At 39.7% G+C, this 19,189-nt stretch overlaps 1 protein-coding gene across 3 annotated transcripts in view; it reads left to right on the top strand.

Annotated features, from left to right (window-relative positions):
* The first annotated feature begins 128 nt into the window (after positions 1-128).
* CDC42SE2 (CDC42 small effector 2) overlaps positions 129-19,189 on the top strand; it is an 85,094-nt gene continuing 66,033 nt past the window's right edge. Inside the window, exons 1-3 of one of the 3 annotated variants that reach the window (XM_010568720.1) lie at positions 129-373; positions 15,871-15,943; positions 17,444-17,537. The gene's annotated coding sequence lies outside the window, so the exon portion shown is untranslated. The remainder of the gene's footprint in view (positions 374-15,870; positions 15,944-17,443; positions 17,538-19,189) is intronic. The other 2 variants (XM_010568717.1, XM_010568721.1) reach the window with 2 other exon arrangements.

Below are 19,189 nucleotides of genomic sequence, written 5' to 3'. Positions count from 1 at the left end.
ACAGGGCGTGGTGGCGTGCCGGGGATGCCGCGGAGCCGCCCCCCCCCGGGCCGCCGCCACCCGTGTCCCTGACCGCCGTGGGGAGCCCCGGGCAGCGGCGTGAGGGGCGGAAGGCCGACCGGGGCGGGGGGTGGTGGTGGGCGCTGGGGTGTAGCAGCTATGACTCTGTTGTGCATCTGGAGAGGGAGAGTCGTACGTAACACGGAGGTTTGAAATGTGGCGCTTGTCGTCTGGGTTAAGCGTTTGGTTTTCAGGCAGTTATTCAATGTGTGTAACCTTGTGCTCTTACCAAAACTGTAAATCTTACTTTCATAGGGCAGGGGAGCATAAGGTCCTGCGACTTGTAACTCTGATGTTGGATATGCATTAAACTGTAAGTCTTCTGATTTTGTTTTTGAAGTTGGATGGGTGAATGGAGTATTTATTTCACGTTTGTGTGAGAAAAACTTCAGAAGTAGTTTAAATGAAACCCTGAACAGACTTTTCCCACGCCCATTGCACGTATATGCCTCCTGGACTGCGATAATTGATTAAAAAATAGAAAAGTAAAGAAAATCTGTAAAACCTGGGGGGAGGGGTTGCCTCAAGCTCTTTTTTAAGGGGTTTTTTTGGTGGTGGTTCTTACTTAATTCTCAAGGGCTGACAGTCACCTTTTAAGCTTAAATCAATGTATAGGGAACTCCTGTAAGTGTAATACTAGTATGTTTCCTTTTATTTAACTGAAGTAACTGAGGTTTGGTGGTGCTTTTTTCTCTCTCATATGGATTGTTTAGTCAATTTCCTTAGGTAATCTGATTAATAATAGCTCAGTGAAGGTACAGATATGTTTCTCAAAGTTGTTTTTTATGTTGTTGAAATATAGATGCAATTTTGAAAGATGTAATAAAATACTAAATTTGTTTAGTAATTATTTTTTTGAAGGGAGAAAGGGACTATTGTAGATGTAATCATAGAAAGTGATCAGGCAAATGATTGCAACCACTAATGAACTAAGTAGCAGCTCAAGTAAGCAATGAGATAATTCACTGTATAAATTTTAGTATGTACATAAATTTAATTGTGTGTCAGTAGTTGCATCTGCTCTCTTAAATTTAATTTCTCCCATTAGCTGGAGTGAGGAACTAGAATCTGGATATAGCTGTCCAGATATCTAAAATGAGTTTGCTAAGGGGTAATACTTTCTGCATGCTTTCTGCTTTGAGTAAAGGCTGGTATCCTTTCCGCAGCAGAGAATCAGTTATTCTATGTTCATGAAGCTTCCTAGTGAATTTTCTGTGTATCTAGACCAAAGTTGTATAGATAGGAAATTACAGTGTACGGTCTATAAAACATTATAATGCCTTTGTACACCAGAGGAATGAAGATCTCTGAAACTGTTGTCCAGAAGTGTTACAGCTGTGTCATATGTTATCTTTGATTTAAGGGCTGTTTTGCTGAAAAGTAATTGACAATTTACTTACACTGTCACATAACCAGACAAAATAAATTGCTTTGAAGCTTGCTAGTAGTTCTGACCTTATGAGGGTGTCAGCAGTTCTGTGACTTGCAGTGGGGTGGTCTGTGGGAAGCCTTGTGGACATCGTGGCTTGTCACGATAGGGAAAAGACAGTTAGAAATGTTTTGAACATCCCATCATAGTTTCTGCTGTCCAAAAAATAAGTTGAGTTCATTTAGAAACAGGAAGGGAAGAAGGGAAGTTGAGTGTGCATTCCAAATGGCTTTCTAAATATTTTATTGTGACTTTTTTTAACCTAGATATCACAGCTTTCATTGCGGTGATAAAACATTAACCCTAAAGCAGTGTCGAGAAATCAGGTCATGTCCCATGGAATCAAGAAGTGTTAAACATCTCGTTTCATATTTTTCCCTAACAAGAAGTGCAATTGACACTCTTTTACGTTTCTGGAAGAAGTAATGGTTTGTGGTGGTGAAATGATGTTAATCAGCAGTTGCTGGTATAATTCATTGTCCACTGGGGAGGAGTCTGTGTAACACCTGGTAACTTGAGCCAGCCTTTTGGAGCAAACTTGCACAAACCCTTTAGATATTTGTGCCAGACCTTTTGACCCTCAAAGGTGGGGTGTGAAGGGGTTTCTTTTCAGTTAGGATTTCTTGCTAGGATTACAATACACTATAAGAAAAACACTTTTTCTTTACGCTATTGACATATGAATTACAAGGAAAACATATTTCATTCTGTGGTATATGACTGAGGTGGCAGTTACTTGGAGTTCAAGAAGTTTTTTCCAGCTATTAAGAATAGTGTTGAGACATTTGCTTTGCTTAATGTGATTTATAGACCAGCCTTCAGGCATGAAGCATAATGTGGAATTAAATTACTCAATACTGTAACAAAAAAAAAAAAGTTACAGTACTTCCTGGACGTTCCTCTCTTGCAGGTGGTTTTTTTTTTGTTTGTCTCATTTTTGGTGAACTTAGCTTGTTGTGGAGTGGCAAATTAATATGTAAGGTTAGCATACCATAGTGCGAAAGAAGGTCTCTTGCCAGTCTGTTTTGCAAACTCTGTCATGATTTGTGTTAGCTCTGTGTGCAGAAACCCACTGGGTTCTGGTCAGTGTCACTAAGTACTTGTATAGAATTAAAATATGACTAACTTTCACTTACTTTTAAGTAATACATTGACTATTCAACTAGCTTTCAGCAACTTAGTTGCAGCTCTTGATTACACTTGACAACCTGAGTCCAGGAACGGAACAGCAATTTATCATCAAATTTATTACTGCAACACATGTTTTTACTAGATATGGTTCTAGCAAATATCAAAGATTGTCACCTTACATAAACATGCATCTGAATGACACAGTTATCTTTGGTCGCCACCTTACCTCTGGGTATCTGTTTCTCACTGTATATCTCTGTGCGCTCAGATAGAGAAAAAGGGTGAAGACTTGTGTGGCCCTTCATAGAGCCTTGTTGTACCTTACTGTGTTGTACTCATTAAAATGTGTTTGCTAGTAACTACCGTATCTGTTTAATATTAGTCTTCTTGTGCATCCTAATCTTAATATTGGCCTGGAAAGCAAGTGACTGAGTTTTAAAAGAACTGGCGATGTTGTGAAAGTGCTAGTCACTGTTTTGATACCTTAAAAATCAGAGAAATGCTTTCTTATATATGCTGAAGGATGGTAGGGAATTGGCTGCTGTTTACTCCCCAAATGTAGCTGGTACATATATGCCTGTTTTCTAATGCAATGTTATCAGTTCTTACAGTATACTTAGTAGGGTTAACATAAGGGAGTTTTTTGAATATCATAGCTGTCTTGCTGTAATACTGTTGCATTAAAAGTACTGAAGCTAAGCGTACATGATGATGATTGCACAACTAAATGATTTTTTTTTTTCCAGAACAAATTTTTTAATAGACTAAATGGAGATGTATTAGAAAAGCAGGGACATGGTGTTCCTTCCTGTAGCCAAGCCTGGGAGGAAAATAAAGGGGTGAGGGGGAGGAGGAATGCTTCCCTGAAGGATGCTGATCCTGAGATGGGTGGGTTCGATTCCTTTTTGTTTAAAAAATGTCAGTAAATCTGAAGGCTTTTGAGTATTCACGGTCACTTAAAAGTTTCAGGATATTTTGATGAAGCAAGTCTGTCTTGCATGATTAGTGAGTGTCTCTTGTTTTATTGCATGATCAGTGATGATGTCAAGAAATAATGACAAATTCAAGGAACAAGCAACCTGGAACAAATGAAGGTGGGTAAGAGAGCAATCAAACAGCTGCACTGAACATGTTGAAGCAGGGGCTTCATGTAAAGAGCAGATCGAAGAGGAGGTTTAGCAGTGGGAAAGCTGGCTGTTACTAACAAAGAGACTGTAGGAAGTTAGGCTGGTGTGTGTCCTATTGAGAAGGTCTGTTCTCAGTGCCTGTTACATAGCTGGATAACTCTGTCTGAGGACCCCTTTGGTCTCTTTCTAGTTCAATTTTTTGTGTGTGGTTATAAGTGGATGTGTGAGATGAAACTACTAGTCCAAGGGTAATTACTGTCCCAAGAAGAACAGAAGATTTCTCTTGATTGCTTCTCCTCAACTCCAAGAGGAAGAGGAGCTCTCTTGCCTGTAATGAAGGCACAGTTAATTAGCGGAGACCTAATTCAGAGCACTCTTCCATCTTCTTTGTCAGCGTCACATTAACAGAAGGGTTTAGGAGGGAGGTGTAAAGAGGAAGACGTAAGGTGTCAATGCGATCATCAGCAGGTTTTGCAGGCTTCTTCCTGGACACATGACTATACTATATTAACTTCCTCCTCTGATTTAGATAGCTTTCTGTCCAATCACATTGGTAATATTTGTCATGAGATGTCAGAGGGAGAACTGATACCTTCTCTCTGCATGTGCAGTAGTGCGTCAGAGTGGTACATGGGAGAAAGCAAGCTGCTGACAGTTGCATTGCCTGAAGAGCTAGGAACTGTTCAGCTTGCTTCAAAGTTATGGTTAAGGCATATTCAACAAACAACTGAAATGGATCTCTGTGCGTTGTGTTCAGTGGATGGCGTGCTTATTTGCCTGATGTTGAAAGTATGGATCACGGTATAGGCCAACATCTAGTAATGTCGAAGGTCTATTGGATTGCAGTTACCTGAGCACTTGGTCTGATACTGTGGTTATTAGAAAACTGTCAGCTCAGTCCTTCACTGGACAGAGTTTGAATCCTCTCCGCACCATAAATTGTAGCAGAAGTGTCATGATGAGTGTTGTTTGCACTGTATAAACCATTGCCTCTACATTGGGGGAGAGGTGCTGGAGGGGAAATTGCAATTCATCTTTAGCATAGTAAAGGAGAAACTTTCATCTAAACAATAAGGGGCTCCTAACACTGGGAGAAGATTACGCACAGTGATGACCACTCCAATAATTTTTCACAGCAAAACTGTTACAGTACTTACAGTTGCACTTCAGGCAAGCAAGGATAAAATATTGTAAGTATCTCTAACCATTTAGGCTAAAACAGAGCTATTTGTTTTATCTGTATATAAATCACAGTGCAAGGGCAAAATAATGCATGAATCAAATAATGGATTACAGACTGTTATTGTTTGCTGGGTATTTTGGGCTCTTGTGCTTTTTTTACAAATTACTGTACAACTCAACATGTTTTTTTCTGACTGTACATGTCTTGAACTTTATCAGTTATTGCACAGAGTTCAGAAATGTTTTCTTAGGAAAACTTTCTTTCCACAGAATAGAAAGTGTGTTGTCACCAAAGCCTTCCCAGTCAAAATCCTAATTGTCCACATAGAAAAAATAAGTGTGTGTATTGGGTTTGTGTGGCAAGGTTTTGGTAGCGGGGCAGGGGGATGGTTACAGGGTGGCTTCTGTGAGAAGCTGCTAGAAGCTTCCCCTATGTCCAACAGAGCCAATACCAGCCAGCTCTAAGACGGACCCGCTGCTGGCCAAGGCCGAGCCCATCAGCCATAGTGGTAGCGCCTCTGGGATAACAGATTTAAGAAGGAAAAAAAAGTTGCAGGGGGCACAGAAATGGCAGCCAGAGAGAGGAGTGAGAACATGTAAGAGAAACAGCCCTGCAGACAGCAAGGTCAGTGAAGAAGGAGGGGGAGGAGGTGCTCCAGGCTCTGGAGCAGAGATTCCCCTGCAGCCCATAGGGAAGACCATGGTGAGGCAGGCTGTCCCCCTGCAGCCCAGGGAGGTCCATGGTGGAGCAGATATCCACCTGTAGCCTGTGGAGGACCCCACGCCGGAGCAGGAGGATGCCCGAAGGAGGCTGTGACCCTGTGGGAAGCCCACACTGGAGCAGGCTCCTGGCAGGACCTGTGGAGAGAGAGGAACCCACCCTGGAGCAGGTTTTCTGGCAGGATTTGTGACCCCACAGGGGGCCCATGCTGGAGCAGTCTGTGCCTGAAGGACTGCAACCTGTGGGAGGGACCCATGCTGGAGCAGTTTGTGAAGAACTGCAGCCCGTGGGAAGGACCCACGTTGGAGAAGTTCATGCAGAACTGTCTCCCGTGGGAGGGACCCCATGCTGGAGCAGGGGAAGAACGTGAAGAGTCCTGCCCCTGAGGTGGAAGGAGCAGCAAAGACAATGTGTGATGAACTGACTGCAACCCCCATTCCCCATCGCCGTGCACTGCTGATGGGGTAGGTAGAGAATCCGGGAGTGAAGTTGTGCCTGGTGAAGAAGGGAGGGGTGTTTTGAGATTTGGTTTTATTTCTCGTTACCCTACTCTGGTTGATTGTTAATAAATTGAGTTAATTTTCCCCAAGTTGAGTCTGTTTTGCCCATGACAGTAATTGGTGAGTGATCTCTTCTGTCCTTATTTTGACCCATGAGCCCTTTGTTATATTTTCTCTCCCCTGTCCAGCTGAGGAGGGGGGAGTGATAGAACGGCTTTGGTGGGCACCTGGCGTCCAGCCAGGGTTAACCCACCAGTGTGTCTGTCTTTTGAATGAAGTTGGTGATTTCTGTTTTAAAGTTGGTGCCGCCTTCATCATAAAGTACAGGCTTATCTTTGTGGGGGCTTGGTATGCTTTTCCCTCACTTTCTTTTTGGAAGAGGATCTTCTGTCATCTTTCTTGCACTGACCCACTGAATTTGGAGACTGTTTAAATCTTGTGCAAAAATAGGACTTTCATAAATTGCAGTTGGCTTCCTCGTCAAAACAGTCATACTAGTAACTATTGAAATTTTACATGCAGAAAGTTCTTTGTTACGTTTATTGGTTGCTTTTATCTTATGGCTTATGTTCAATAACTCTTGTGCTGACTGATAACATCTCTTTTAATTGGCCCGATGTGATGCAGCTATTCTCATCAAACACTATTTGCTAAAGGAATTCCACCTACTCCTTTAAAGCTTCCTGTGAACAATTTTTCATTTGAGATCAACTACCTATTTCCCCTCTTAACACTTAAGTGAATGGTATCTTGCCCTGATTTTCTGTACTGAAATCCTTTTCTAATAAGCTGAGTTTTATAAGGGTTGTTCTGCCTTAAGATAATAAAAATAAATCAAAGTTGATGTAAGAAAGTAGTTTGAAGTTAAGAGTAGTCCTGTTCACCTGAACTGTATAAACAGATTTTGAGATACAACAGAAACTTTTTTTCTGGCCAAAAGTATGTGTAAGTATTGCAGAAGCAGGAGTTCACCTGTTTTTTTATTTGTGGTGACATACCCAAGAAGTCAATCTATGGTGGACTGAAAGAAAGGTTTAGAAATACCTGTTTTAAGTAACCCCTAATTTTTAAGAGGAGGGAGCAGGGAGTGCTCTTCAAATTGCTTTAGTTTCGGTATTTCATGCACTCTGTGCTCATCAGATTTTTAATTTTTTTATTGTTCTCAAGCATATGGGGAGAATAATTTGTGGAGCTAATGGAAGACCTAAGTCGGTAGCTATGGTGCATTACTTTGTTTTCTTTTTATTTTTTTTGTCCTATCAAAAAATTCATCTTACATAGGTGATCTGCTCACAGTAGGAGCATGTCACTGATCATGTCACTGGTACAGCCAGGGTTTGCTGTGTAATCAAGTCTTTTTATTTCATTGTTGAAATAGTGACTTACTTAACAGTGAAAGATAAATCTAGGTGTGTCCAGCTCTGTTACTTGACACAATTGTAACTTGTTTTCTGCTAAGCTATCTGGTAATGGGTAAAGCCTTGTGATGCTCTTGAAAAATGTTAGTTGGATTTAAGACTGTACTGAGGTGGATTTGAAGGGGCAGTATGTCAGTGCAGCCACTCTGTTGTGAAGCATGTGATTGACTCTAATCCAGTTTTTCCACATGGACCACCTTCCAGGTCCCACCATTGCCAAGCTTCCTGTGAGGGCTCTAAAGAAGAGTCTGTAAATCCCTGCGCTGGTGCCTCTTCTTCACCCAGGCATGAATGTTAAGTGGTGCTTCCACTTACCACAGGCCTTTCCTGGGAAGTCAGTAGGAGTGGAAGGGATGCCTTTCAATTTTAAGTGTGTCAAGTCAAACCCTGGCTACGATGAAGTTAGTGGTGAACCTTTCATTGAGATCCTAAATTTATTACAGTTGTGTCTGTGAAGAAAGTCAGCTGCATCTCTGCAAGAATGCATTTGCAAGGGTAATATTGGTCATTACCTGCAGGCAGCATTTATGGTGAAGTCTTGCCCCTTGCATTTCTTCATTAGAATCATAATTGTGTTTAGTTGTATCCCAAGGTGCATACAAATTAAAGTATGAGACATTATCACTAAAGACAGGACAATACAGATACCAGAGTTTGTGGTGGATTTGCTTGTTTAACCTATTGTTTGGTTGGAGCACAAAGAACCAAGAATTGTCATGGTGGCTCCCAATCCTGTGCCCTCTATGTTGTCAGGATATCTATGTGTTCACAGTAAGATGACCCTCATTTCTTAACATGATTTTTTTTTTTCAAATTTCTGTTGAAAATTATAATTAATAAAAGGAAACTGCATCAAGAGTGATCCTACTTGTGGGAAACTCGCAACAAGCATAGACCTGTTATATCCAAACAAGTGTGCATTTTAGTGAAATAGTATATAAATTAAGAATTCCTTTAAAGAAAATATGTTGTTCTGAAAGGGCCGCTTCCAGAGATAGCTACTCAAATGTTGACAGAGATAACGGGCGATTCTAGATTATGCTTTTTATACTGAATGTATGTGGTTTCTTTTCTAGAATCCTTAGACTTGGTTCCCTTTCTTTCAGGGACAGAAAGCATTAATGTAAAAGCTTTGTTGCTTTGTTTCTACTGGTTGAGGTCATATTAAGATATTTTTGTCAGTGTTCTTTTGTAAAGACAGCTTTATGAAACTATTTGTGGCTTCTTGTCGCTTTAAATGTAACTTAATTTGTGTTTGCATCTATTCAAAGATGCTGAGGGCATTTCAAATGCTGTACTGTTCCAAAATCTCAGGCAGCCAGTTTTGCAAATCACCATGGTAATGTGTGTGTGTGTGGGAGGAAGGCTAAAGTTGGAATCTGCATTAACGGAATCTGTTAATACAGCGTATGCTCAGTGCCACTAGCACTGCTTGTTCTTTGATGTAGATATGTTCTTTGCTTAATTAAAACCAAAGTAATATGATGCAGCCAATAATGCTTACAGTCTGATTTTTAATCAGAATTTTTTTGTGATTCTGAAACTAATCCACTAAAATAATCACATATATGGGTAATCATTGAGTCTTCTTTCTGTTCAGAAAATGGCATATAAGAATCTTGTAATCCAGCAAAGAAACTTCAAAACGTCTTTGTTGCCTCTCTAAGAACTTACGGGTAGGCTTAAAAGTCAGTGTTTTACAACTAGAGCTACGTACCAAGGACAGTTACTACTGGTGGCTGATGTCCTGGTGATTTCTGCCAAGTCATTGTGAATGTTTAAGGTTCTTGGTTTTCGGTAAGCCTGTCTGGATGCTTTGGTACATGCAGTTGTTGCCTTAGACACAGAATTAGTTCTGAAGTGTAGTCAATACTAGTTTAAATAAAAACAATAATTAAAAAAAAATATTTTTAAAAGGAACTGTGTTCTGTTCTGGAGTGCTAAAACTGATTCCTAGTAATTACCCTTATTTAGTCAGTGCTGAAGACTGATAAACTTATCAATTCCTGTGAATTTGTAGAGAGTCTGGCTATTGCTTTGTGTGGGGGACAGGACAAGTTAAACCTGGCGTTTCTTGGCTCTTTACTGCTGTAGTCTAAATAAACTGAAAAAAATGGGAGACTTGGATGAAGGATGATTTATTTTCCCCATTACTATATTGATAGTCTTAAATTTTAATGAACTGCAGTAACTTACTACTTTAAAAATACTGGCCCACTGCTATTGAGAATTACAGAGGCATGGATACTGGTTCAAAATGCAGACCAAGTTATAATGACTTTTGTGTTAGACGGCCTGAGAGAATGGGCTTCTTCACTCTCTCATCGCGTAGATAAACGGTATAGCAAAACCACGAAGAGGGATGTGGAGTTGAAATGCTGTTGCCTCATCAGAGTTCAGATGTGTCAGGGGAGGCTCATGAGAGCTGCCTGTGCCACTCGAGTAATCGGCCTGCCACGAACACGAACACTCAGTCAGGCTGTCCGGAACTTACACAGTCAGCCGTAGGTCTGAGACACCCGCGTGTGCATTCACATCACTTGGTGTATTTTGTTTTTACAACGCTATTCACTTGTTAGATGCAATCTGTCATAGTAATAATGCTTATTACTGTGGTATTTTTTCTTCAAAATCCCAGGCCTCCTTTTGAGAGGCTAAGTGTGGGAAGTGATGACTTTGAAAGTCCTTGCCTTAGGAAAACAAGTTACAGTTTTTCATGGCTGTTTTTGCGAAGGCTGAACTCGACTATGTAGGCAGTGGAGCGGTTTGTATAGCTAGTGACTTGCTAGGTCGTTACTTGGCTTGTTGAAGGAGATGTTTAATGTCCACCAACAGGATACCTCTGTTTCTAGCTCTTTAAAAGACAAAACTTCAGGGTTGATAGGACTTCAGGCAATGATCTGTTGTAGTTTGGGTGGGTTTTTTTGTTCTGTTGATTACCTCAACCTGTCTACTCCTACAGGAGTAGAAGTCTAACCTGTCTAATCCTACAGGATTTGTAGTAGCACACAGGTTGATTGTCACCTGTGTGATTTAAAGCAGACAGCTAAGGGATTATTCATACCAGACTTTGAAGCAAAAATTTAAGTAAATGACATCCTTTATCTGGTAAGTCAGTTAAGTTATTCATGTCAGGTTCTCAAAGTCTATGTTGGCACATATGAAAACACAGTACCTGCTTCTGAAAAGCATTCTATTAAATGCACCTTCCTCCCACCAAAACTCCTGATGGTATTAGCCTCTTTCAGCCGTTTCCTTATGAATAAGGAAAGCCTTTATATACAGCAAAAGAGATCACAGTTAGATTTAGGTTGTATGGCAGTAAAATAATCTGAGAAAGAAGTATTAGCACACAGATAATTCTTCCTTCTCTTTATGAAAGGCTTAGCCTCTCAAACATTGTAATACATACAGAGTTTCTCCATACAAAAAATCCAGTGTGTCTAATTGGAATTAAATATAAGATTTCACACCTTACATAGCTGAATTTCTGCACTCCCAGCCTCTGACCCAGGTATCTTTCAGTCTTCTCCTTAGTGTGTTTTTACAGTGTTGTCCATTCATCATCCAGTTAGACACACCTGTGTCACTGATGAGCCAAAGAATTTCGTTAGAACAGAGAAGAAATAGGAAAGCTTGATGCCAGCACAGATATATGTGACCTGGAGGTCAGCCTTCTATGTGTCTGACTCCTAGTAGTTTCAAGAGGATTATTTGCTTTTTTTTCTTGGTGAGATTTCTGGAGGCCAACGGAAGTAAATGCTAACATTATAAAATTGAAGTGTCTTAATCTTGCTGTCTTCTAAGGATCTCTCAAACAATGCTAGACATGGGGAGAAGGTATTCAGAGAGAAGTTCAAGTAGGCTACGGTCACTAGTCCTTTTCTAGGCTAAGTTGGTGAATGGAGATACCTTCCTCCTTCAGATGTATCTAAGTGTAAACTCCATCTCTACGTTGTCCTCTAAAGGACTCTAATTTTGAGAGTTACATCCCTCTGGTAGGAATGGGAGAAACTAAAATGACCTTTCATGATTCTTTGTGCCTCAACTTACATTTAATGTTACATACCTTATGGCTCTTTTGCTTCCAAATATGCACAGCTCTGAACTCATTGACATTTATTAAATCCATTCACATTAATTGTGGTTCTACTAAATGAAATGCTAAAATATGCTCTACTGGCTATCTGTAATTTTCAGTATGTATATGACTTTGCCATCGACTGGAATGGAGGGATGATTGTAAATCTGGGTGTATACACTATATATGTCTATAGAGAGATGAAAATTACTTAGCAGGTGCAAAACTAATGCTCGGTATTTTTTCCATTTTTTTTTTTAATGGCTTGCAAAAGGGTAAGTCAGATGTTCTAATGAAGATATTGAAACCCAATATAAAGTTTAGATTATTGTTTTCTTATGGTTAAACTGATGAAACTGAAGTTCAATGTCTGAATTTTTTTTTTGTAATGAGAAGGGCTGACTGTTTGCAGGCTATTTAACTCTTCATCTGTTGTCAGCTCATGGCCTCTTTAGCTTAGAAAATACTTTTCCCTAAGACACAAATGCATTTTTAAAGCTTACGCTTTACATGTATAGCATCTTCAATTTCTTTATCAAATTTCAACCTGTTCTGTGTAATTAGAAAACAACTTAGAAAATGTTATGGGGCTGCACTAATGATTTTCTCTCTGAATTTCACAGGCTTAATAATAGCATTAATTTTCTCAAGTCTGTTAATGCTTATGACACTTTTGTAGCTGCCCCATCAAAATAGACTTCTTTGGCATTTTGGTTCTCTAAAAGAATGTGTATCTCTTAGTAGAAGCACTGTACTAATAGATATGTTTCATCTTTCTAAGGTAATCTGTATGTCATTTATCATATTGATTTGTACTTTATCTTTGTTTTCATACATAAGTTTTATACCTAACTTCTCAAAGGCTAATATGACTTTTGAAGCTGTGATGGACTAAGTAAAATAAGAAATCATCTAAGCAGATGATGTCAGGATAATGATGAAATTGCCTGCTAATGTTGCAAAATTAGCAATTTCTTCTAACTGGTTAAATCAGTATTTTAATTATTATTTAGAAATACAGAAAGTATACTGAATTGTTAGCTCTGAAAACAAGGCTTCAGACAAGCGTAAAGCTTCAAATTCTCATGCAAATGCTAACACTTAGACAATTGCTATTTATAACTGGCATTCTTAATGAATGACTGATGTGGGCAAGTGTGCAATAAGCTGTCCAAACTTTATAGAAAGGTTACAGCTTGATTAGCAGTATGCCTTGGCAGTACCTGCAAACAACCGTTCTTTCCAATCTGCTGGCTGGTACTCTATACCAGTTCATTTAATAGCCTTTCAAGCTAGAAGTCTACCATTTATCGAAGTGGTTTTGTGAATTAAATTGTCCATTAGTGTGTGGGTTTAGTCTACAGGCTTCATTCATCTGGGACTCTAAATAGCTGAGACACGATGACTTACAACTACTCACCAGATCTCATTTGTGACTGACTTCTTAAAACGTTCTTGTACAAGGATGGCTTTCATTGTTCTGTCCTGATGCTCTTAACAGCATGGCCCTAGACTTCTAATGCTACAGTTTAGGACAGTGCAATTCATTTATTTTCTACTTAGTCTGTTTTCCTTTAAGGAGAGGGGTAGAGGAAGACATTTGGCTTTGAAGTTGTAAATATACATATTCTTATATCTTCTGTTACTTCATTTTTATAAATATTGTTACATACTGAAATGGCTTATGCAGAATTGCAGTCTCTACATGTTTTTAGGATGTTATGTGTGCTACTAATGTGTACTCTGTGCTAACATCTCATCATGCAGAATTATCTCAGTTTCCTCTCAGTGAAATTTACTAATACAAATCTTGCTCCACTTTCATTTCAGTTGCGTTGCATTTGAGTGAGGAGGTCCATGTTTAACTGCAGTTAAATTAGTTGTTTCTCCTGTCTATATATCAGATGTTGTCCACAGAGCCTTTAACTAGAAGGTAGCCAACTTTCAGTGACAATTCAGTTACAAAATTGACACCTGCTCTAAAAATGCATGTTTTCCTTGCTGGCTTTAAGGATTTTATTTGCTTTGTTACTGAACTTGTTAGGCAACCAGTGCAGTGTCATGTGTTATAAGCTGGTTGTTCAGCTGTTTTGTCTGAGGAACAGCTTACTGTGATATGATTATTTTACCAGGGGAAAGAAAAATCATCAGAACTCTGCTTACAGGTATTCTGAGTATAGTTTATGTGGAGCTCAAGCATTATAATATTGAAGTGTTTTCCTTCTGTACCTCTGCTGCTGTGTTGATAGCCTCCTGCTTTGCTCCAGCTAGATGTCCCTCCCATCTTTGGGACCTGTAGTTCTCTAGCCCTTCACCCAGTAACTGTACATCTCTTATGTAGTCTGTCAAGCTTATTGTTCCATCAATTAAAGTTTACTTTTGTGTCCTCTTCATTATTCTGGGGTAACTGAAGATAAACAAAGACTACAAAACTGTTGTCTTACTCCTTAGCCAAGGGAAGGAGACTCAAATCTCATTCTTTCCACAGACTCTCCTTGTGTCACTGTCAGGGCTATGTAGTCATCAAATGTTATTTTCACAAAGGCAGTTATAGCCAATTACTAATGCTGTTCCTCTTAGTAATCCACTGTTGTGAATTTTTTTGGTTTTGACCACCCAGATTTCTATCCTAACAAAAGAGGTGATCAAAGCTTTCTGTCTTTTGACATGTAATGCTGTCCAGACAAGTTTCCTCCTTCCCTCTTTTCCTCCCCAGCATTCTTATCTTGATTTACCATTTTTCTGCATTTATAGTCTATTTTACCTGTTCTCATCTGCCTCAGCTCTTTGTTTCTAGTCCATAAATTTTCTGACAGTCTTTTCTGCAAACTACAGGGGTAAAGATAAAAAAAACCTTAATTTTACTTTTTAAATCTGGCTTATGTCAGTCTGAGAAAAAAAAAAAACCAAACAAAAAACCCCCAGAAGACTCGCTTCCGTAGTATGTGAGCAAGGAAGGGCTGAAATGATGAGCAAGGAAGGGCTGAAATGACAAACAAGCCCCCACAGAAAGTTGGCAAGCGTCTTGCCATGTAGTGTGAAAGATAAAACACTAGGGAGCTCAAGTGTAAAGAGAGTTTGTTTTTTTAAAATAAAATCTACAAAACATTGCCCTACCTTACATAGGAGATGCATAAAATTTAATTTAGTACTCCTTTTACCTTATTTTACATGAACATTTGAAGAGTGAACTGGATTGTTTGAAGTTATCAGCTTTCCTTACATCTTCTGTCTGGTTTGAAGCCCGTTTCTGATAATATGAATGCTGTCTTGACAGTTTGCCATTACAGGTGGATGCTCTCTGAATACAAGGGTGTTCTGGTTTGTTGGGTTTGGGGTTTTTTTTTTTGAGTACAGGTTTATTATCAATAAATAATTTGCTGCTACTTCAACAGCAGATTCTAGAGCAGTGATTCTTCTTGTCGCTCAGAGCTAGCTCTTATGAATGTATTTCCTTTCTGTTATTGCCTGCAGTACTTGTAATCCATCCTTCCTTTTACTGAGAACCGCTGAACTTGTTAGCAAATGTCAGGGACAATAATTCAGTAACAAACTTGTTTGCTAAACCTCACGGATGTCATGAGACTTAACTGCTTAGTTACACATTTTTATTGGGCACTTAGTACAAACCAGTTATTTCCTGAACTACCTGCTGTTGCCAGTGATCTGAAGGCTGATCAGTAAGAAGGATTATCTAACTAATCTTGCACACAGAAGTGTTGGAATATACATCTGGTTCAGCACCTTTCCACCAGACCCTGTGAATATTAAGGTTTGACCCTAGCAAAGGGAGCAGCCCAAACTAAGTAGTTACTGCTTTTGAACCCATGCTCCTTATCTACTTCCTTTAACTATGTCATACATATATATAATTTATGTGTATATATACATATATATTTTAAACAGTGTGTAGACATATTAGGATAAGAATAAAGAGCACCCGGGAGTGCACAAGTCAGTGAAGGTTTCTTCCAACACTGCAGTGAACAAGGCAGCCTCTAATCCTTGAATTAATTCACAAACTGCAGTCGCTCAGTCGTTCTGACATCTGTGGTGCTCTGCAAAGAAGAGTTGGAGAAACGCCAGACTCCCTCTTGGTAGCTGTTTTCTTTTCTTCCTGCTAACATGAAGTTACATTGCTCTTTGTTATAAATAATTTGCATTAGGAGCTGTAATAGATAGTTACTTAACACCATTTTTCCCTCCTTCCTTGCTCTCTAGAATTGGGGATCTCTTCAGTGAATAACTTGCTGCTTAAAGAAAGGACTAGAGTAACTGAAGGTGTGAAATTCAGGTAGGCAATACTGTCTGTTTACTTTTCACTTTAAATGTTGAGCTAAACATAGATGACAGATCTATGAATATTCATTGTGGTACCAAAACCATCAAAGCGTGATAGGGATTTTAACCTTAAGGAGATTGGATCTGGGTTCATGGCTATTCTCATGAATTCTAAGCAGCATTTCAAGTGCTTCCCTGGTGATGAGCCCCTGATAAGAAGTCCAGCAGAATTATGAGATGCAAATGTCCTTTGAGCTCATAATAAAAACAGATTGATTAATATTCATATCTGGTTCAGACTAACTTTGACAGGAGGTCCAGGTACTTTGTGACCCTCAGTTAATTTAATGAATTATTTTTGACAGCATTAAATTGTCTTGTTGCCCCAACAGACTTTGGTATTCATGGTATGTGCTACTGCACATACTTTAGATTTTCTTCCCTAATTTTCTTAAAGTATATTCTTGATGGAATTGCTAATTACTTTGTCAATTTCACATTCCTATTCCTTTGTTCAAAGTAAGGCTTCTAAATAGATCTCCAATACGTAATTTTTCAGTAAGATGACAAAACTTCTTTGGTGTTCTTTCATGGGTTTAATAATTTTATTTGCAATTTAGTATCAAATGCTACTGCTTATCCTGATTTACTCAGCTTTGAAGGACCCATCCAGCTTGATGTTACTACTTTCTAATCCCATCAAGTACACCTGCTTTGGTGTGGTGTTAAATAATGTAGATGAATGGCCAGTGTTTTTAATCAGCTGAATTTGCCTTCAGCAAAATTCTTGGATAGATCTATTCCTATTTGACTTTAGTAAGTAATATGATCGCAGCTCATTTATGTAGGGTTAATATCTGTGAGTTACATGGAGTACTGACTGAACAGTTAAACCCTGAAATTGCCACTGGTTTCTTATGAGCTCAGTTCTGTACAGCAACTTTAATTTTAGAAGCTTGTAAATTCTACTTTAATATTCTCTTTTACTGTTCCATATTTTACTGTCTGAAAATCCAAATGAACTGTGGAGAAGGACTCCGAGAGGTACAGTACTTTAGGAAATGTGCATAAAAATCTCTTACACATGCTGCTTCCTCAGAAAGAGGTGTAACTTGTGGAACACATTGCATGAGCAAAGCCTGCAAAACACTTATTTCATTTCTCAGGTACTACGTAATAAAGATATTTCTATTTAACCTTATTCTTTGTGCTTCTGAGCACCATTCACGAAGTACGTAATTCAAGTAGCAGAGTTGATGCTTTACCCTAAAAATACTCCAAGTATGCTGCATTTCATTTAAATACTGGTAAATGGCTAACATGACATTTTCTGTTTCCTTCTTTCTCTCTCCCTTCCCCCATGTTCTTTTGACAAGTCTGAAGTGTTGCCAGTACGATCGACGATACTGGACATGTTTGGGCTTATCCTTCATGCTGTGCACTTACTTTCTGTGAACACACGTGGTTTTTTTCAGCTCTGATTTCAGTATTAGTTGTAAAATCTTTCTGCCAGAGAGCCTGGGGAAGGAAGAGTCTGCACATGAATTTACCCTGGAGAAGTATGTGACAAGGAGGTGGTTTTACTAGTAGCGTGTGAAACTGGAAGTGTAAGTGGCATCCCGACGTGGGATGAGGAGCTGCAGTCTCCTCTGCTGGCCCTGCGGTTCTTCCTCTGGCCTGCTTCTTGCTGCTGTGCCTCAGGAGTATCCCCAGATATTTATATATCCACACTGTGAAAAAAATACTTCATTGCAGAATGAGAATGGGGTCTGGGCATGGGGAATCTCTGGCCTTGAGACTCTGTCAGGAGTGGGGAGAGAAGAAGGAAATGGTAATCCAATCAGGTAATTTTAAAATAAATAGAAAACCTACCAACCCAATAAAACCCCACAACCAAAAAACCTATGCTGTGGAGGTGGATGGAAGAGAGGGAAAAGAAGGCAGGCAGTTGGGTAGCAGATGTAGGGGTGATAAGGGCAGGTGAAAGATGGTGATGCCTGTCTGAAGGAGGCGACTTAGAGGAAAACAGGAGGAATATTTGCAGCTGGAGGAGAATAAGGGCTGTACTGCAAGCAGCAGGAGGAGGGCATGGGCACGGATAAGAGCTGATGCAGGAAGACCAAGTGGGGAGGAGACAGGACTTCTCCTGGAGCACTGGTGCCTGTCAGTGGTGATGCCCCCTGGAGCAGGGGGAAACAGGGAGCAAAGAGAACTCCACAGTGCAAAAATCTGTGCATTTCATTCATGTGCCAGAAACAATTGAAGTGCAATGGGTGTTCCCAACCTGTTGGCTGCCCTTTCTGTACATGCTCCAGGAGTGTCTGCAGGAAGCTTCAATCACAGGTCAGGAAGTGCAGCCTTCCTGACTTGCCTTGCTGGCAGCTATGAAATTGGTGAGTGTAAAATCTCCATAAACATCTTGCAGTATGTCCTATTCCAGCCTGAAAAAAACCCATGCTTGAAGTCTTAATATCTTTCTTCTTTTATCTGCAGTGTTTTGAGGTTCAGACTGGCAGTTTATAAGACAGTGATGCAGGACAGTGCACCAGGGCCATTCCCTGCCACCTCTTTACCTAAAACCCTGCAACTTTTCCGTCCCCTGTCCCCCTACAATTGTGTGGCTGGACCTGCATCTTCATTCACATAGCCAGTGTTTCTTGTCGCATGACTTTGACCATGTGGTGGGTGGATGTACTTCCACTCATGTGAAGGAGAAGGCATTAAGGCTTGTGGCTCTTCATCATAGTTAGTATATTCCTCATCTGGTGTCATGATACTCTGAAACATACACTTTCCAACTGCCTAGAGCAAACCCAGAACAATCTGAAAAAAAGACAAAAATGTGGTTTCCTTAACTTTTCTATTCTAGTATTGCTACTTATCACTTAATTCACTAAAGGTCTAGAATACTGGGGTGGGGCAGGAGGGAGGGGAAAAAAATCTTCCTTCTGGAGGTAGTGTCAAAATGGTAGGGAATTTTAGATAAATGCTTTTACACCAGTAAACGACTTGAGTTTGTCAAGGAAACGCTTCCTCCTTTCACATCTAGCACTAAAAGCTTCTGCAACACTTCTGCAGTACGCTCTTGCAGCCGGAAGTCTTAGCCTAAAATATTAGCAGACTACTCAGAAAAGCCTGCATAGCTTCAAAATCTGAAATATGTCTTTTTTGTTACCTTGCTTTTGTAGTGTATGGTTTTAAAATTTGGTTCATGGGCTGTCTTTTCTGAATAAGATTTTAATGGATTTTAGTTTCCTGT

The sequence above is a fragment of the Haliaeetus leucocephalus genome, unplaced genomic scaffold, assembly GCF_000737465.1.
Source record: "Haliaeetus leucocephalus isolate CR32 unplaced genomic scaffold, Haliaeetus_leucocephalus-4.0 Scaffold251, whole genome shotgun sequence".
In the NCBI taxonomy this organism is placed as follows: Eukaryota; Metazoa; Chordata; class Aves; order Accipitriformes; family Accipitridae; genus Haliaeetus; species Haliaeetus leucocephalus.
This window is presented reverse-complemented; position numbering and strand designations above follow the sequence as displayed.